A 20,372-nucleotide genomic window follows, 5' to 3' on the forward strand; every position below is an offset into this window, starting at 1 on the left:
ATTTAATCAATCGAACACGCACTAAGCGCTACTTCCGAGAGCGCATTCCAAACGAAAATTCTTAAGGAAGTCTGTAAGTTGAGCAGCTTTGTAAGTAACCGTTTGCCTTAATGGCAATTTTTTTGTTACCAGATTGGTTTAGGTTATTTTATTGCTATACGAATGCATGATGAAGTTACAAAAAGAGTTAAAAGTAATAAGAGACTGAAAATAAAGAAGCTGCAATAAGAGCTTCTCCCCAGTCTCCGGGGACCCACACATTTTACTTCTTTGAAGTGGCACGAGAAATTGAAAACGTCAAGTACAGAAGGCCCTGTGGTGCGGGGGCACTGTCAGAATGAATGTGTGTGACAGAAAGAAAGTAAAATATCTAAAATACAGGGAATTCCGAGATTTTTTTATGATCTCTCAGATATTTTTGAATGCGTCCCAAAATTTATTGATAGCGTTCCATATATTTTTGAATTCATCCCATAGTTTAAATACTAGCTTTCTAAATATTTTCAAATTTGTCCCGAAATTTTTATGGTCTTTGGGTTTTTTTGTTCTGGTTCGAAACACCGACATAATTTTATTTCTCTAATTTTTTTTAAATTAAATATAATGGGCAAAAATAGTATTCAATATTACATTACTGCAGAATATTTTTCCCTACGTTGTTATCTATGTATATTAAACTGTTTGCTCACACAACTGCCATGGAAATGATGTATTTTTTAATATTTCAACGACATAAATCGAAAGAACTCTTAACTTAAAGTTATGATTGAACAAAAAGTAATAAAACAAATTAAGAAGATATCATTTAAGAGGAAAATCAGACACATGAAATATGTTAAAATTACATTAAATTAAAAAAATAAGGAAAAAGTATGTGTAAAAAGAACAATGTTAAATAGTATAAATAATACAACAACAAAAAATAAGCCGAAAATCAATTCCAATGCCAATTTCAACGATCAAAGTCTTGTAAATTCCCAACACAAACAAAAGAACAAAATTTTCATTTTTGTACATTGATTCTTGGGACATTCAAACGCATACAACAATACTTTTTTTGGACTAATAAAAAGGTTTCACCCATTCACACGCCCCCGAATGGGTTCATTTTCACCTTTGTGTTTCCATTGAATGACAGTAAAAAAAAGAAAAACATTTTAACAGTATGCTCCCCATACTATCCTTCTCTTTGCGTGACCGTAGAGAACACATTCTCCCTTTCGCAAAAGGATCCTAAAGTTGTTTTTTCGGTTATTTTTTCCTATTTGTTTAAATCCTCCTTTTTCTATACGTTTCCTTCTGTCATTCATGGTAGAATTTGTGGAAATGAATTGAAGAAAAAATAAAACACCACACAAAAGGTGAAAAACTGGAAGTTCTATCCACCTGAAGAATGTGCTCCCGTCTCACCATGACATGCGACGTCTCACCATGACATGAGTCATTTTTCATTTTTTTCACCATTGTCCTGTACATTACGTTCGCTTTCTGTTGCCATTTACCATTGGGTCTTTGTAGGTACGGGGTCCTTGTACCGTTTGAAGGTGTTTCGTGCCACGACAGGATATCAAACATTGTGGCATTTTTATTTCCTTTATCGGCCAATCTAATCTCGTACCTATTCGGCTGATTAACCCGCCACAGGACGGGTTGGTATATTCTTGCCTGGGGTAAGTCACCAAGGACCTCAAGGGGTACAATAGACGTAGGAGTCATTCTTGCTGAGTGGTGAGTGGAAACGGTTTTGTTCCCCAAAAAGGACCCGAGATTGGAGCAAACACATGCGCGCGCGTGCAAACACAAATAAAATAAATAAAGCTCAGTGACTTAGGTGTTGGAAAAGCATTTATTTTGTGCTTCACCTTTGTACGTCAGACCTCTTTGCGTTAAAAACGGGACGAAAAGTATACGTAAGTGAACGAAGAAATAAAACATATTTCCAAAGCAACACGTTCCGTGAATTCTTCTGTTGGTTTTGAATTTGTTTTCCCAAGTGCGGTTAAAACTTTCCGCATTTGATCACAGAGATTATCCCACAACAGAACCGATTTTGGTTCGCTAAGGCCTGGGTTGGTTTGTAAATTATGAGTTACAGGATATAAATTTTGTAGTTTTAACGATGTTACGATTACGGCCAACAGCAGGTTTGGCAATTGAAGCTGACCCGAATGGTACCCCAATAAACTGGTCCCAAAGTAAATGGGTTTGACACGCGAAAAGGACCGAAATGCAATTACTCAGCAGATAAGCCGAGACCGAGCTCAGGTTCGTTCCCAGTTCCTAAGCTAGTGGTGCTTGCAGTAAATCAGACGTGAAAAATCAGGAGTTAATTAGTGTTTATCGGGTAACTTTGTTGTGTTGATAGGAGATCTTTCATCATACATTAAATGATTTATGATTACACAATGGAAACCCAAGGATGAAAAGGCATTTATTAATTGTTCATTGGGATGCCAACAAATGTGAAATTTTTGTTTTTAAATATATTAGTATTAGAAATAGTAAAACAATAATAGATGTTAAGAGTAATTGTAAAAGTAACAAAAATGAAATTATATCAACTTGAAAGGAAAATTTTTTATTTTGAAAATTTCAAAAGCTTTAAATATTTTTAAAGCATTTAAAAAGTTGCGAAATCATCAATTTTTCAGATATAAAGAGGAAAAACGTAAATAAAAATTTAACTAACTAAATATTTAATAAAAAAAACACATATTGTAATATAACATAGTCGTTCTTCTTGAATAAAATTTGGTCACAAATGTAGTTTTCAAAGAAAACAGTTGTAAGTCAAACGACAATGTTTAAGGAAAACAGTATAGTGCTGTTCAAAGCTACATTTTACGACATAAAGTTTCTGCTCTGTTTCATTCTTCAATTATCCAGTGTTAATCGATTTTCCGAGATAGTCTCGCGCTCAAGCCAGACGGCAAATATGCTTGCGAATAAGCAGCGAGAAGACTAAAGGGTTCCCAATGCAGATGATGGTGAATCAATTAAAGGCTTCCGAAAATAGATGAAGCTAAATTCAACAACCCCACCCAAGCGAAAGGAAAACCCTCTATCTCACACACGTACAGCACACATACACAAGAAAGAACAAAAAAAGGAGAACAAGGGATGGTTTTGGATTCGATTTTTTGTCTTTTCGAAGTGATGCTCGAAGGTGTTCGAGGGAACTAAAAAAAAAAACAACGGCTAACGCCAAGCATAACCGTCTACCAGGTGGTTAAGCTTTATACGACATAAAAAAGAAAAGCTTAGCAGCGACTGCATCGACTGTTTTGGGCGCGAAGGTGCGCCCAGGTGGGCGTTGGCGTGTAAAACATCACCGTCGACAACCAACGACCACCAAAGGTGAGGAGAAGCACTGCAGAGGCACCAATTTTTCCCACTCCCACCTCCATACTGCTGGTGAAGGATTTTTCTTCCCTTTGAGAATCTCTCACGAGTAAAAAGAAGAAGGTATGATCTAAAACGGGAAGGAGGGAAAAAGAAAAGGGCCTGTCGGAACTGGAGCTGGAAGGTTCTTCGGTGAGCCATGCTACCCGTGTGTCATGTTTTCCGGTTATGGCCACGTTGGTTATGTTATGGCACGAACGCCACGGTGTACTGTGTAGTGGTGAAACAGAAAGGAAGATGTGAAGAATTTTCTGGCGAATTTTCCTCGATCGAGCATAAATACACTATCGTACAAAGGGAGAAAGGGTTCATTTAAGGGAAACACAGAAGACAGAAAGGAAAGGATGTAAAATATCAACTTATGCTGAGCTTAAGAACGCTCGGGGCAGGTGGGAAAATTGACGCTTCATGCTGGGTAAAGCAGGAAGGACTTCAACACCCAACAAGCCGTTCCTGCACCTGCAGGCTACCGACCGGCTCGTATGTTAATTGTTTAGGGCCATAGTGTTACCAGGATGTAGGTTTGGTTAAAATTGGAAAAGCATGACGATCGAAGTAAAGCTGTTTACAGCCGAGCAAGACGGAGTGCATGAAGCAAACCCATGTACAGGGAGAAAGGCAGAAATGTTCAATTATTAAATTAGAAAGTATGACACATACACACACATGGTATGGTGATGAAAGCATGAAGTGTGTGTGTGTGTGTTTATCTCCAGAGTGGTTACGCCGCATTGAGAGGGTTGGTAGTACTTGTCGATAAGGGTCGCACAGTTTTAATGAAATTGTTTTCTACATGTTATGTTGAGAGGAACAGCTGTGTGTATGTGTTGATCGAGAGATGTAATAAAATGCTTTAGCCGACGAGTCAGCAGAGGCAGCAAAAAAGTAATCCGATAAGCATTCGGTAAATAATACATTTAGTTTACGAGCGATGTTTGAAACAAGCTGATGAAATCACATAGTTCCATTACATTTTACATTTGCCCATCCCGTTACGCTAAGGGCGAATGGTTTTTGCAGTGTTGAAGTAATTATTTACAAGCAAAAATGTTAAATTGTTAAACATGATTGTGGAATGCGTTTTAAAACTAAAGATGTTGCAAGCAGAGAAGATTGAATACAAAGAAAATTTAAACTAAGACAGTAGTGAGGTAAAATGTATTATCACGATGGAGGATAACAAGCAGAACATATAAGAATAAACAAAAACATAAACTTGATAAATAACATATCAATAGGAAATTCCTGCTTCGAACTTCAAGAATGATTGAGTTTTCAGAAGGTTAATTAAAATGAATTGATTAAACAAAGGGTAAGTTGAAGCACTTGAAATTAAACTAGTAAAGGTGTATTAATAATCATACATATAAAAATAAATAAAACACACGTGAAAGTATGTAAAACAAACTTGAAAACAGAAAGAAGAATTAATAAAAGAACATTATAGATCGCGTAGTCAACAAATGTGTTAGGCCATAAACAGAACAAATGATTTACTCCTCCAAAATATAAAAAGAAAACAAAAAAGTAAAAAGAAAAGTATAAAACATAATAAGAAAATTAAAATATACAAGTAAACAAACTAAGTAGAGTTTGAAAATGTTTGAATTTGGAAAAAATAAATAAAATAATATGAAAAATTTGTTAACAAAAAAACAATTTTTAGAATATTTGAAGGAAGAAATTTAAGAAAACGAAGTATCATAAACAAACAATGTTTGCAAAATGAAGTTAAGTAAAAAAAATAGTCGTATTATTAAGAAGATTTTTTTTTGTATAAAAGTTTGAATTATTTTTACATGAGAGATAGTCTACAATTTATTAAAAATAATATGAATTTTACTACTGCTAGCAATATTTACAACACCGTTAGGCAGAGGAATTGATAAACCTGAATCAAAATTGCATATTGCACCTGCTAATGATCCAATTCTCCACAATAATTCCGCTCTAACGGTTGCCGATATTGATCAGCTGGAGCTGGAAAAGCTTCCCTTCTACAAACCCCATATGCTTCCCTGTTTTAATACTGCCCATTGCTTTTCCCCTAACGGACCATTAGCAAACGGATGGTTGTATTCCCGAAATCAAATCCTCTTAGTGCAGTTTTAAACCAAAACGCACCCCCACCAGAAAGAAGAAGCGAGAGATGGTTCTGTGGAAGCGGTGCAAAACGCAACAGCCCTAAATGCACATCTATTAAAACATTATCGGTGCGCTCATTACGGTGCTGTTTTACTTCAAATTGCAGTGCAAAAGGCTGGGGGTGGGGGTGCGAGGGTTTGCACAAAAGGTGTATTTGCTAAACGCATCTAAACACATACGTACACACCAAGCACACTAACGCAGCACAGTAGCAGCGAGAGGTGAGCCATGCATTTATGATGTTCCTTTCGGATGGGTTGTGTACTTTCTGTGCTGCATGCAACGAAGGAAACGAAAAAAAAAACAAATAGCAAAAAAACACAAACGGTGAAATGGAAGCAGTACTGAAGGTCTGGTAGGAAGTTTTCCACAGCGATGGCAAAAAAAAAAAATGAGAGATAGAGGGATTCACTTCTTGTAACACTTCCACGTACTGCTGCTTCACCTTGCTGTTCACTACGACTGCATCGCATTCGTGCCAGTAGACCGATACCAATCTCGTACATTCGCAGCACTAGGGCACTGGTGTTTATTTGATGTTTCGGCCATAACAACAGTGAACGAGATGTGCATGCTGCATGGCATGCATACAACACCCTCAAAAACATACAACCCCACAAAACGGCAGCGTCTTCCATCGTCTGTCGGTTGCATCTTCCCCGTTTGCCAAGGCGATAACGAGCACCTTCTTTCAAACAGTGCAGTAATGCTGATATTATCTAGTTATGATGCATCGGTATGAGCGTTTGCTGGCGGCCAGACATAAGCCACGCCATATCGCTCTTTACAGTGAGGTGCTTTGGTTATGGGTTTGTTGTTTTGATAAGAACGAACGGGAAAGGAAGTATAACTGGACTGAAAGCGCATTGATTGAATATTTTCTATGTGGATGGTACGGTAAAGTAATCGATTTTTCCTCCGTAGTGTTTTTTCGGTTCCCATTTATCTTCTAAGCCTAATAAATATTTTAATTATATAAGTTAATTTGTTATTTCATTCTGTTATTTACTTATTTATTCTTTTTTATTGGGTTATTTATTTGATTTTTTATGTTGTTTTGTTAAATTATTATGTTTTTAATTTATTTATTTATTTGCCAATTTACAATAATTTATTTGTAATAGTTTTCCCTATTTTTGTTTATTTGCTATTAATTCGTTTATTTACTCATTTATTCACGTGTATTGTTAATTTTAATTTTCAGCTTTACGAAGTCATTTCGTCATTCATTTATTTCAAATTTAAATAAGTTCTGTTTCAAATTAAAATTGACAAGTAAATGAAATTTCCCCCTAACAACTGTCATTGCTTATTAAACAAACTGCATACTACAACACAGCACACTCCCGGGCGAATCGTCTGTGTCTTGTGAGTGAAAAACAATTAATAGTTCAGATACTCTGCTAAGCTTTAGCTTAGGAGAAGCTTTACGGTAGGAGCCGAGATGAACCATCTCTACCGTGAAGCTGCCATCCGAACTATTAGTTTTTACGCTGCAGGTGCGGCAAACAATTGTGCCTGGAATGTGCAATCGCTGTCTAGTGCCTGCTGCCAAAAGCAACCGGAAAGTGCCACACTCGAAGGACGGAAGAGTCCTCGAGCGGATAGAATGGAATGAAAGTTTGTGCCTGGTTGAAGGACTAGGGCTGAGAGTAGAAACTATTGAAGGTGGAATTTAGTATAAAGAAAAATTTATGAAACAAACAATGGGTGATAGTGTTCTGACGATGTTTATTAAATTTGGTGCTTATTTAAGTAATGTTTCTTTTAGAATTATGATTGGTGTGACATATTTCAAATGAAATATTTCGTAATAATTTTATTTTGTTTATTGGGAAGTGAGGCTCATCAGTGCTATGATACCATAATCCTTAAAGCAAATCCTTTCTAAGTTCGTTGTATACTATCCCAGCCCAGAGCGTGAATAACCACAAGCATTTTGATTTCCAAGTTTGAACAATGAACACCTATATCCGACTCATTTCGAAATCTATCTAGACTTTACGGTATTTTCACCCTGCTACAGAACTCCCAACCCTCTCCAACAGAACCATTCCGGGCCTAAAATTCGATAGCCCGGAACGGGTACGGGAATGGTACACCGACTACTTACCGATAATGGACGCTAGGACCCATTCATGAAGGGACCGTTCTGATGTGGCTACTAATCGTTTGCTCGGAAGGGTTTTTTTCAACTATCGGAATTTACCGTTCTTTCTGCAGCTTTGGTGCATCCCATCGGTATTCGGTAAGGATAGAAAAGAGTGAGGCCGAAAGCATAATGCACACGTCATTTGCACAAATGGCAATGTCGGCTGGAGCCCGCCAGACCGGTGCGATACTGTTGTGTGCGCCGTGCGTATCTGCACCAGATTGCAGCAAATCCCAAAATTCTTGCCAAATAGTTCCAATGCAACGACGGGCGGGGTGGTGCAGGGGAAGCTATTCTTGGCTACGGGTAATGTTCAGATTGTTGGTACGAAAAGAATGTTTTCGGGATATATTTTAGGCTGTGATGGTTATGTACCTTGATGCGTTTTTTGTGATACTATCATTTTCACAAGCTATAGGACTATTCTTGGAATCTTAAACTTAAAAATAATGTTTTAAGAAAACATATCAAAACTTCTTCTAAAAAAATCAATCAAACAGAGGCTTTTTTCCAACTTTTTAAAATATGGAATAAAATTGATATAATAGTGATAAAATTGTTAAGTTTCAATTTTCGGCTTACATTGCCGCCATCTCTCAAGCCGTTAACAAATGGTAGGTTAAACGAATTTCTTATCCACACCCAAACACTGACAGTGTAACGCAGCTGCAATACACCATCGTACCACAATACGCAGACAGATCGAAAGCCATATTTTAACTGGCAAAACCAATTCCGAGAGTCCATTTCTCAATATACTCCTCTCCAGCGCTGAATGCCTAATTTATCTATCTGTCGCGTCCTGTTGTGCAAAAGTCACACTCTCAGCGTCAGACGACTCGGCAATCGGGTGCATCACGCAGTAACCGGTAGATAACAGTGCATGCAGGCAACAGAAAAGAAAATAATCCAAAATCCACTCACCACTGAGCATGAAGTGCAGATACACATTTTTCATCCGGCATGAGCAGCATATAAGCAAACATTAACGGAAGAAGCAACGGCAGCTTTAGCTTTATCCGTTCTTTAGCTACTTTCTAGACATCGGGAGCTGCCTCGTCGTACATCATTATTCTTGCTTTATGGAACGGACCAAACCAAGTACACGGGGACAATACAACGAAAGAAAAAAAAACATGAAGGATTCAGTAACCGAAAGCTCGTTTGTTACGTGGCATTGCTTTAGAAGTGCAGTTTTGTTGAGAACGAATCCTAAGGATGGGTCTGTTGGATCGGTTTTTATTCCTGGACATCTTTTGTGTGTTTTTAGATGCAGCTTAGCAGACACAGCAAATGGGATAAAGCAAGGATTTGCTTAGTTATATTTTAAAGTGAGTTGAAAACAACATGTAATGCTTTTTGTTGTACTGAACCACCACAAAACTGAAAATTGTTTGTCACAAAAAATTTAAAAAAATATAACATCAGACAACCCATTGAGAAGCTTCATTAGCTCAACAAATATTTGAATAAAACTAAAATAAAATTTCCATTAAAATTGAGTACTCTGTCACAGTAATCGTAGCACGAACTCTCTATTTACATGAAAACACTGCTACTACTTCATGGCGACGTGCGTTAATTAAATCATTTCCACGTGTCCAGTGTTTGCGGAGTTGAAGCATCATTAAACTATCCTTATGACGCACATTCCACATGCGGACGGTCAAATAGTCACAATGCGCTAGCGTGACCTGCAATTACCCACCCATGACGGGTCTCTAAGAGCCGGGAAAATGATTGACCACATAATGCTGCGTCTGTTGTGCGATTGATTGATGTTTGAAGATAATTTCACGAACGTTAGTGGTTGTGAGCGGTTGCAATTAAACCACAAGTTTCTGACTCCGGGAACATAAGTATCTTCAAGTTAGAGTGTACTTGGGGAATTCAATTTACAAATACATCTGGCGGATGGCTTTTGCACAAGTTACTTCAATAAATATTCTAACAATCGATAACAGAAACGATGAAGTAAAGTAAACTATAATATCGTAAACATTTCATAAATGTACCATCAATGACTTTTCAGAAGCTTCAATCAAATTGTAAATACACATCTGTGGCACATCCTTACCTAGAACGTGAAATGGCTATCGTAAAATAGTTAAATAGCTTCCCCACAGTGCAGAGGAATACATCCACATATGTTTGGGGGCGAAGAAAAAGATATCCCTCTTTAACTATATCTCAGAACGGTGGCTCCCATGCAGCAACTGGTCCGTTCGTAACGACCAAATAGAGCTCAAGGGGGTATCTTGCAAGAAGAAGGACCCTGTTTTGTAAAAGACTTCCACCCTCCCGGTGGGATGGAAGTGAAAGCATCCGTTCCGACTACCGAAGACCATCCGCGAAGTCAGCAAACATGACCGAAAGCCCATGGGAATGTTGGTCTACGGGGTTTGAGAACTGAATACACACACACACACACTCTTATACAAAAAGCATACAGGGAAAACTGCAAGCGAACCAACTCTGGGTACGATGGTTCCAATTTTTACGGTACACAACATTATCCCTTCGGTTAAGGGATACCCACCAGTGCTCTTTCGTGAAGTTGCCGGATAGGAAAAACCGAGTTGGTAACCCCCGGCGCAACCAGAAGTAGGTCCTTTTGGCTATACCGGTCGTTCTTTTGTTTATGGCGTTTCCGTTTGTTTTCTTGAGGTTCTTGTGCCTTTGTTCTTGTGAAATAGTGAGGTTGATTCAACTCCAGGAAAAAAAAAATACATACAAACCCACATTCGGATATAAAAGGAGGCTCTTATCATGTTTAGGCTGTGTACAGTGCACTTTTCCGGTGGTTCAGTCCAGTTTCAGGATAGTCTTAAGAGCGGGAGCTTTACGCTAGGGAGGATCATCGGGTTTTTTTTTTCTTTGTCCACAACAAAGAGCCAGCCGGGGCGATTTGTGTTGAGCGAAGCTGTCTTTTGGCTTCGGGAACGAGCAGCCACCAAAAAGCGGCACTAATCTATAGGAAGCGACAAAAGAATAAATCACATCCGAGTCATCAAAACCTAGCAGCACACTACCCTGGAAACGATTTGGAAGAATTTTCATTACGTATGTTCTTCAGTTTGTTTTTTTTTCTTGGGTTTCATTCTGATACCGAAACCGAAGCTTCGGAGTCCTCCATTAAATCAACACAAACTTCGATGACAACTGAAATTAGGTTTTCACCTATTCCGCTAGCGGCACGTAGCAAAAACGACCCGTGTTGGTCGAACACAAAACCTCGACCGGGACAAAACAGGGTTTTGCATTACGGAGATTTATGGCATAGTGAACACACGCCAAAACTTCGTTCAACTGACGATCGCCCGGATAGGTTGCAGTTAGTAGGGAAAGTTAGTACCGGCCGCAGAGAATAATTGAAGCGTGGAACTTTTGGAAAACAATAATGCAATATACCACAGGGATAAGGGGAACGGTATTAAACACAGGACATGTGCGACCGGTTCGCTTCGAGGTACAAAACTTTACCAAACCAGCGGTATACGTAGAAAGTTGTTCATTTTACGTGTCAATTGCAATCCGTGACAATTTGTGACGGTACCAGCCTTCCGGGTGGGGCGAAAGCATCTGTTGAATCATTGTTGAACATCATTATTAGGTTGTTAAGAGGAGATAGTGAAAAAAAGACAAAACTTTGCGTAATGGAGAAATTTCAAAAAACGGGACATGTTGCTGAATAATTTCTATAACTTTATATCAACAGACAAGATTAAAAAAAAGAATTTGTTTCCATGCTGAGTTTGACGTGCTAAGTTTAAGGTAGCATAAGCTCATGATTACAGGTCTGACATATCACAAAAAAGCTTTCTGATTTTGCAAAGCCTAAAAAAAATTTTAAAAAACCCCTCAAGGGTGGAAAAACAACATAAAACAGATACACACACACATACACCATATTAAAGCTCTTCGACGACGATGGGTCGTGCTTTTGTACGATCCTTTTCTAATAATATTCTTTCCGAGTTCAACCCCTGTAAAAGGCTTCCATAACCCTACCGACCCTATCGGGAGGGCCACCACAACACATTCTTGCGTACGTGTCTCCCCGAACGATTTTCCACTCACCCGGAAGGATTTCCGGTACGTCGTTTGTTTCCGTCCAAGCACCTAACGATGTCAGAAGATAAAACGAGCTTTTTTTCCTCCCATTTCCTGTTTCCTTTCGGCTAGCCAGAGTAAAGGGCAAATAGGTTATCATTGATCCGACGACGAGCCGAAGAAGAAGTGGGAAACGTTTCCGATGTGGAAAACCGAACGTTTGGAAAATTGTGAACTGATAGGCTGGCGAACAGTAGAACTTCAGTGGATCCTTTGCCAGCGACCCGGGAAAGCTTGTTAAATACGATGATGTTACAGATTTCGTGTAAATCCCTCGTTGGTGTGGATCGTTTGCTTTTTTGGTTTTTGTCGAACCTCTTGTGGTGACACGAGTAAGGATGAGACAAACTAATTAACAGGGTGAGCGAGTTGACCGGTTTCTGTGTTGGGCACGAATCCGATACTGAGCTAAGATTAATTGTTCTCACTTAATAGGACTTAATGCCTACAAGGGTAACACATCAACCCGCGATAGGTTTGTTTGCCATCAATCAAAAATAATGTTTGATGTTAAAGCATCGCTGCTACATAGCTTCTTGCTTTTAATTTAATTAAGTTCTATTTCAATGAAGAAAAATTAAAAAGGAAACTAAAATGAATCAAATCCTTATCCCCGAAATGCTCATTAAAAATTATTTCTTGCTTATTGGTCGATGGAGTATTGCCGACATTGCAACCAAATCGTTTTAATTAAATAATAACGGTCAAAGGCCACGAATTGGTTGCTAAAGAAACGATACGTTCTTAATTTCGCACAAAGCTGTGGTTCGCTTTATCAAATAGTTTTCTCTCCCAGAATTATTTTGTCTTTCAAGCAGACCAAATACAGCATTTCGTCGCAACATCTGCAGCAGGTGCTGCCATCAACCACAAAGTTAACCTCCGAAAGTCCAAAGTACGACGAAACAAACTCCATCGAACAACCAGCGGGGAAGGAACTAATTAAGAACTTTGCAACCAGCCAGCCGAGACCGGTCTGCTGTCAACGGAAACGATGTCAGCTTGTCTAGTTTTGGGGCAAATTTGTTGTCCATCTTGCAACACTTTTCAGCAAAACATTCTCGTCCTCCACGTCCGTGCACGCACACTCTCGAGCGCTCTAGACGATGATGGATGGATAGCAAAAAAACAAATCCTGTTCAATGTCGATCCCAGCCTATCATCTCAAGAATAGCCCAACATCAGTGTCCGTTTTGCGGACAGCATAAAGCATCCTTCGACGCCGACCGGAATGTATGGCATGCCATTTAGAAAAGAATTACGACACGGTTTGAGCATCCTCACTGATGGACAGGCAAATTTTCGCATTGTCCTCACCATAAATCAACAACATCGAAAGTGACGCCTTGAAGAGCCGGTCTTGTTGGTCGGTCGTAACTTCCTGTGGTTTGAGGTTTTGAGAGCATCTTTTGATGAAGCTGTGCTACGGGAAGTGGCTGAAAAGCGAACTTCTACCACAGAAAGATCCAGCCGTTTCAGCACAAATAATTTCGCAAATTGAGAAACGGAGTGAGAGAATTTGATTTTTACCTTCAGCATGATTAGGAGTTCTGACGGCTTGATAGAATACGAAGTACTCGAGCCATTGGGCGAGATTTTCGTACAAACGATGGATCGATTAATTAAGACTGAGCTTCGTACCGCAGCAAATGCGGTCGATAAGCGTATTATTATGCTTGAATTGAATGATTCGGTGATTTTAGCAAGTTAACGAAGAGCCTTGATTGGAATAATTGCGGCAAGCATATTGCAACTTCTATCGCTCAATCACTAGGGCGAGGAATTTATAAACATGCAATTGGGCAATTTTGGAAAATCGTTGAAATCTTATTACAGTTGTAGTTTGTATGATGAATGTTCAAGGCTCCTTGCTGTTCGGCGGAGCAGACATCCTGACGATGTCAGGAATGCCAAACACATGCCGTACCAAGAAGTTGTCCGTCAGTTACTCGTTCGACAGGCGTTCTAGAGTAGCAAAGAGTGAGCTCCTTAGTTGAAGTTGATGTTGAAGTCAAACTAAACCTGTCGGAGATTGAAGGTAGCCGAGGATGAACGATAGCGATCCTTGACCGCATTTCCTGGAGCTCATTGGCTGGATAAAGTGAAGCGAAACCTTTCAAAGATTGTATATAGCTTGGTATAAAGAGGATAGCGATCATTGGCTGTATTTCATGGAAAACTATTAGAGGTCATGTCATCCCAGGTGATCCAGGTGATGATGATGATCCAGGTTCCTTGATTATTGTTTTATTTTCATGGACCGTTCTTCAAATATCTAAGTTTGAAGAATATCTATTGTTTGATTTCTCCAATTGAAAGGATTTCCTATTTTTATTGGGAAAAACGGGTTAAAAAACTCTAATAAATCAAGCTGAAAAAAATGACGTTGAATATAATGATTCTTGAAAAAAAAATATTTCATGAACTGAGGAGTTGAAAATGAACTCTGAGAAAGGTAAAATTTATATTGAACACAACGAGAAAGTATTTCCATTAGCTCCCCGAAAAAAAAACTTAAAACGTCAAACGACACATTTTTATTAAACGTTACATTCAAACGTTTAGTCAACGAAAAGGCGGAAAATTTCCACGCTCAAATAATATACATTTAAGGTAAATATATACATGTGTTTACGGCGGCTCTCCCTGTTCCTACACCAAGAACTCATCAGGAAACACTTGTCGCCTCATAAATACGCCACCTTTCCTCCTGCGCAATGGGAAAGTCAACCTGGTGTGGAAAAGCGATCGACAAAAGTGAGCCACCTACATCCACCGGCTTAAGTTCCCAGCATGCTCAAAAACCCATCTTTGTGAAGCGGGACCACGCTTACCAACAAATGAATTTCGTGTAAATTTGCCATCACTGATTGACTTTCGCGCTAATGTACCTCGGCTGCTGTTAGCCATCGTAGCCGCCGACGAGATCTACCACCAGCTGCTAATCATTGCCGATGTAAGATGAGCGTTAAACATCAGCGAGCGATGTCGGCGATGGGTAGATGATGATGGAAAAGGCGGCCACATTTGTTCGTATTGTCGCACCAGAGCCTCGTTGAGGGAATCGAAAATTACCGGCCTCTGCGAGTGAAGGGAATCACCATCGTTCAACGCGTTTGTCTTGTGCCCTATATGACGGGGATGCGCTTTCGCGAGCATTTATGATGCGATGTGAAGCGTTTGAGTGGTGCCGCTTATGCTGAGCACTTTTGGGAAGTGTTGCCTTTGCTTATGCTTTTGAAGTGACGAGCAGAAGGTGTAGAGGTAGAGTGCGGTGAACGGAGCTTTTGCTGGTAAATATTAGTCGCATAATGTGGCATCCAGTTTTTGAGTGCGGTGACTTAAGTATCGGTTATTATTAAATTAGGTATTTGAAATCAATTTTTTGAATTGCAAACGGGGGCTTTATGAGACAGTGGTGTGTACAGATATAATTTTGACGTAAACCGAACACGATTACGAAATCTTTCATTTAAATTTCATAGAGTACAGCATAATAATATTTTGAAGAAGAAGTCTTGTCTCTTCTTCTACTTATGAGGTACATAACTTCCAGGGGAAATTAGCCATTTCTGATTTTCCTTGATATTATTTACGCGTAGCAGGATAGTCAGTCTTCTATCCTAGTCCAGATAGGATTTCCCGTTCCTTTCATGTAGGACAGTCATGTAAGCCGTCTACTTGAAGACTTTTATAACCTGAGTATGTTCTAGGACTGTATCACACATTTCCAATAAAAGTGAATTATAGTTGTAAATTGAACAACTATATCTTTAAAGAAGCACTATTATGCAAATTATTCTATTTTTGTTACAAAAAGTGCATGAAAATATTTGAAATAGACTTCTTTTAGTATTTTTTATTCATCGTATTGCTTTTAATTATTGAAGACTTACAGCAGGATACAGGTCACATTGGTTCGGATACATGTTCATCATTTGTGGACGGTTCGTAAAAGGACCCCTTATTTCAAGTGTATAATTTCATTTTAAATTAATGATACATAACTTCAAACTGTTTCCAATGTTTAAAAAAAGTTAATTTGGTTCAGTTTACAGATTATCTTTCAAGTTTTCATAAATTAATAAAATGACGTTAAATATAACGTTCAACTGTAAATTAACACCCGTTTCTTCCAAAAGTTGACCAAAAATAAATTTTCTCAAACTCACATTGAAAAACTCTTCCACTACTTTGTGATGCCCCTTAGGGTATAGATCCGCTTCGCAAGCTGTACAAGTTTCGTGTCGAGCGTCGTGATTGCATGAGGTAAAATATGCACAATTCATTAGCACTTTCTTCGCCAGATTTTAGCTAAACGCCACACCGCCAAACGAACAATTTCGGTGAAAGAAGCGAGTCTCGACGTCTCGGGGGATTCGCGAAAATTTTGCTCGAACGAAAAAAAACACACACACACAATATGAGCTAATGAAATATCAAATTGCACGAATCGCGCAGATGAACACGATCATGCCATTTAGGGGATTGCGAGAAGTAAATAATTGTTTTTTTTTCCTCCTTTTGCCCCATTATCATTAGGGATGGTAATTTCGATCGCTTTGATCGACTGGTTGATCGAAACGGATCCGCGAGTGTGTTAAGATAAAGGCGAGTGAAAAGCTTTTTGTAGTTGAAAAATTAAAACACTGAACGAGAAAGGAGTTAAACGACGAAACATGGATTAAATCATTAAACAGTTTAGGAGAAATGGTGATGCTAGGCGATCAATGTTTTAATGTTTCAAGGGTAAGTTCAATTTCACACACCATTACCGATTGAAAGGTGAATCTGATCGATGTTTGGTTAAGGTAAAACTCTCAACCCTCACTGCAGGCAGCTTCAGTACAGAAGAAAATATTAGTGCAACACAACAAAACCATCCCTTTTTTGTGACCCATATTCACTATGTACGAGCACTAAAGGCGGTGGTTTCTGCACGTGGTTTGATTTCCGGCACCGTAACCATCGTTTACAAGTCAATAAAATCCAATGTAAAACTGCATTGGACTAGAGCATTTCCATGTTTATGCGAGCGCCAAGATGCAAATCACAACGGACACATAGTTGCGGCAGAAAGAAAAGCCACTCTCAAAACTCAACAAGCCTGATCGGGGCCAGCAGGAATGGATGGAAGGAAAAAAAACACAGCACACCCTCTCTGATGCATCTTCGATGCGCTTGCACCACTAAAATCTGCATGTCTCGTATCGCACGGGAACGGGAAAGAAAAATGATAGTGAAAAAGGTATCCGTTAGATTCATAAATTAAACGATCGAATAGGTCCGCAAGTCCGAAACCCATCGACGGCGCGAGTCTGGTGCATTGCCAGACGAGAATCGTGTCGTTTGGGGCAAATGTGGGAGAGAGAAAAATAGGAGCAGCAGAGTGTTAGAGGTACCGTGTTAATGATACTTTACCACCGGAGGAAACCGAACGGAATCCATTTGTTTAGGTGCGACCGTGATGAAGAAGCTTTTACTAAACGGCACTTATGTGTCTGTCTAGTAGATAAGTCTATGGAATAGACTGGATAAGTCTTCTGAAAACCATTTACTTTCCTTCCACACTTATTAAATAAAATTAAATTGTCAAGAACACAAGCATGTCTATCATACTACTTGCTGGCGAACCGCGTAGTCGGATAGCCAGTTCTTGCTACGAGTGACGCTCCGGATGGGATTTGATCCCCAGACCGCCGCGTGCGTCGGTGCCGTTTATCACATACACCACCGGGTCGCCTCATTTTCCACTATACAAGAGACAAAAATGTAAATAAACCTGGATAGCTGTCAAAAGATTAGAATATTTTGGTAAAGATGTTTGATAATTTCATCTATACTTAAGTTATTTAATGTATAATTTTGAATTAAAAAAAATACTTTCATAACAAGTGTATGTTAAACTTTTCTTAAATGAGGTATCTAACTAGATTAAATAATCTAGAAAAATACTTTGTTTTTATCTTAGTTGCGGAGTTAATTAATCTACATTTACATGTAAACTTGGTTTTCTAGGTTTTATTGAAAGTTAGTATCGTTTTCACATAAAATGCAAATGTCACAAAAAGTATTCGAATCAATGAACGAACAAAAGCATTATATCACATATTTTTATAAAATTTCCACTAAACCACCCAGGGCAAAGACGCTCCAACAAACTTATCAATTCACGTTCGCTCATCCAAGCGTCGTTTTCCTTCCCAATACGCGCATCGCACACGCTAATCTGGCCGATTCGCTAAAGTTTGACATGCGAAAGATTTCCGATCGACGGACGGGTGGAAAACGCGCCAGTGAGTGAACGAACGTAGTTGCATCGGCGTTCGGGGTAGGAAAAATAAAACCCCAGCCCAAGCTGGAGAGCAAAAGAGAGCAGCCATGACGAAACAAAAGCCCAAAAGGAAAGGCGCAAAAAGGCGTCGTCGGTTGGCCGCCACCGGTCGGATGGCCGTCTTCCGTGACGGAGGAACGCTTTCGCACCTGAGCGTCGCGGGACACTAGCGCAGGTTGTGCCGTTCCGAAACCGGGCTGGTGCTGCCGATGCGCGGTTTTAGTATATGTTTACTATTCGATTCGATCGGTTCTCCCAACGCCGTGTGTGCCGCGTCGCGTCGAGTCGAGTCGGTTACTTCGGTGCACGTGAGCTCGCCAATTGAAATTGCTGTTTTGGGGCTGGAAAAGTCACCGTTTCCAAGTGTTTCCGTGCAAGGGTGGTGTGGTGTGCGCTTGTGTATTTGGTGTGTGCATTTCGATTACGGGTGACTGTTAGAGAGCATGTTTTCGGGGGGCGAAATCTTCCGAAATTAGACGGAGTGTGCAGTGTTGTGGAAACAAAACAAAAAAATATCGTTTAGACAGTAAATCGTTGTGAAAGCTTCTTCAGGAACAGCTTCGAAGTGTAAATTATGCATACAGCATCGATCAGCGTGTGAAATATATTAATTAAAAAGCCGTGTATGTGTAGTACTCTACATGTGGGAATAAACAGTAAATGGACTGGACTGTGAAAAAGTACGCGAGAAACAAAAAATATTCCATCGGGTGTGACACATTTTCGATCAAATAAATCGTCCCGTACCTTGCTAGGGTTTTAATAATTTTTTCGGTGAGTAGATATGAGTGCAGCCAATGATTTATTTACTACATCGATATATGCATGTTGATCTTAACCCAGCACAAAACAAAGTTGATTCTACGTGTCTATGTGTGACACCTATGAGTCAATCTCCAATTCCATCTTAATCTTTATATCAGATAGCATCTGCATTTTTTGAGCTGTGTCAAAATGGCGCGAATGATTAGAGATTTATCTCGGCTCACTTCAGTAATATTTGAACAGAAAATAGAATAAAATCCCAAAACGCCAGATAAAATCGAAAACTTAGTAAGTTGCATGAAAGTTATTAATATATGCAAACGGAGGAGTATAACTTCAAGATACAAACGTTAAAATATTCACCATGAAAGTTTATACATGAATTTTAACTCTGGATAAACAAAACAAAAAGTTCAATTGATTATTGATATACCTACTAAATTTTAATATCTTGAATATCTTAACATTGATGTGATAAATAATAACATTGTTTCGACAGCTGTAAAACTGATACGTGCTCGATGGTTCGACTTAGACTAATTGTATTTCCACTAATCAAAACATTAACCTAGTGCCTATCTTATACCTTTTGTACCTTTAATCCGGCTGTCTCATTATCCGTGCAGCTTCTGAAGTGACAGCTTCATATTGTATCCGCCCATGTTTATTGTTATACAATGACACGTATTGTTATAGAAACAAGATGCAATACGGACGATGAATCTAATTCAGAATCGGAAGTCGGTGTCTGAAAGACCCTATAGATTTCAACATTGCAAAAACGAAGGCTGATGAGTTGTAAGGATTCATGGATAGCAAGTGATTTTATACAGTCATAAATTAGCCGTAAGAAAAATAAGAGCAAATACTGAACTGTATTTTATAAACGCATATCTGTCAACCAAACTTCGTGAAACTTTAATCCGTGTTGTTCGATAATCCGGTCACCATTGTGTCCCAACGTGCCCGGATAATCGGCGCTCCACTGTACATGTGCTCTAGTGGCTGTCGTAATGTCTTTTATCTTACCATAAATGCATTATCCTATTTTACAATAATTTTCATAATTGCATACACTTAAGGTGCAACAAACATAAATAATTAGTATTATTAATTCTGAAAATACTATCAACATTAAACCATGATTGGTTCCCCTTGCAAGATGACCCAAAAGTGCCATAATCCTTGCTGTGATAAAAAACTAATTAAATTAAATTAAAGTTTTTCAATAACCTTCCAAATATGTTCAGATCTCCTTTTTCCAGCAGCTAAAAAGGCTCTTTAAACAGAATACATTATATAGACATTATTTATTCTAAGCAATTCATGCCTAAGCGTATGGAACGAGAATATGCTATTGATTTCCAGCCTAATCTTTACGATTCAATGTTAGTAAAAAGCAATAAGCATTATGTTTGCAAATCGACTGTAAAAAGAGGGCACATAAATTAAAGCTCAAAG

At 38.9% G+C, this 20,372-nt stretch overlaps 1 protein-coding gene across 4 annotated transcripts in view; it reads right to left on the reverse strand.

The window, feature by feature from the left end:
- Positions 1-20,372, reverse strand: part of LOC125772055 (calcium uniporter protein, mitochondrial) — a 117,942-nt gene that overhangs the window by 9,121 nt on the left and 88,449 nt on the right. The window lies entirely within an intron of this gene.

Source organism: Anopheles funestus, chromosome 3RL (genome assembly GCF_943734845.2).
Source record: "Anopheles funestus chromosome 3RL, idAnoFuneDA-416_04, whole genome shotgun sequence".
NCBI lineage: Eukaryota > Metazoa > Arthropoda > Insecta > Diptera > Culicidae > Anopheles > Anopheles funestus.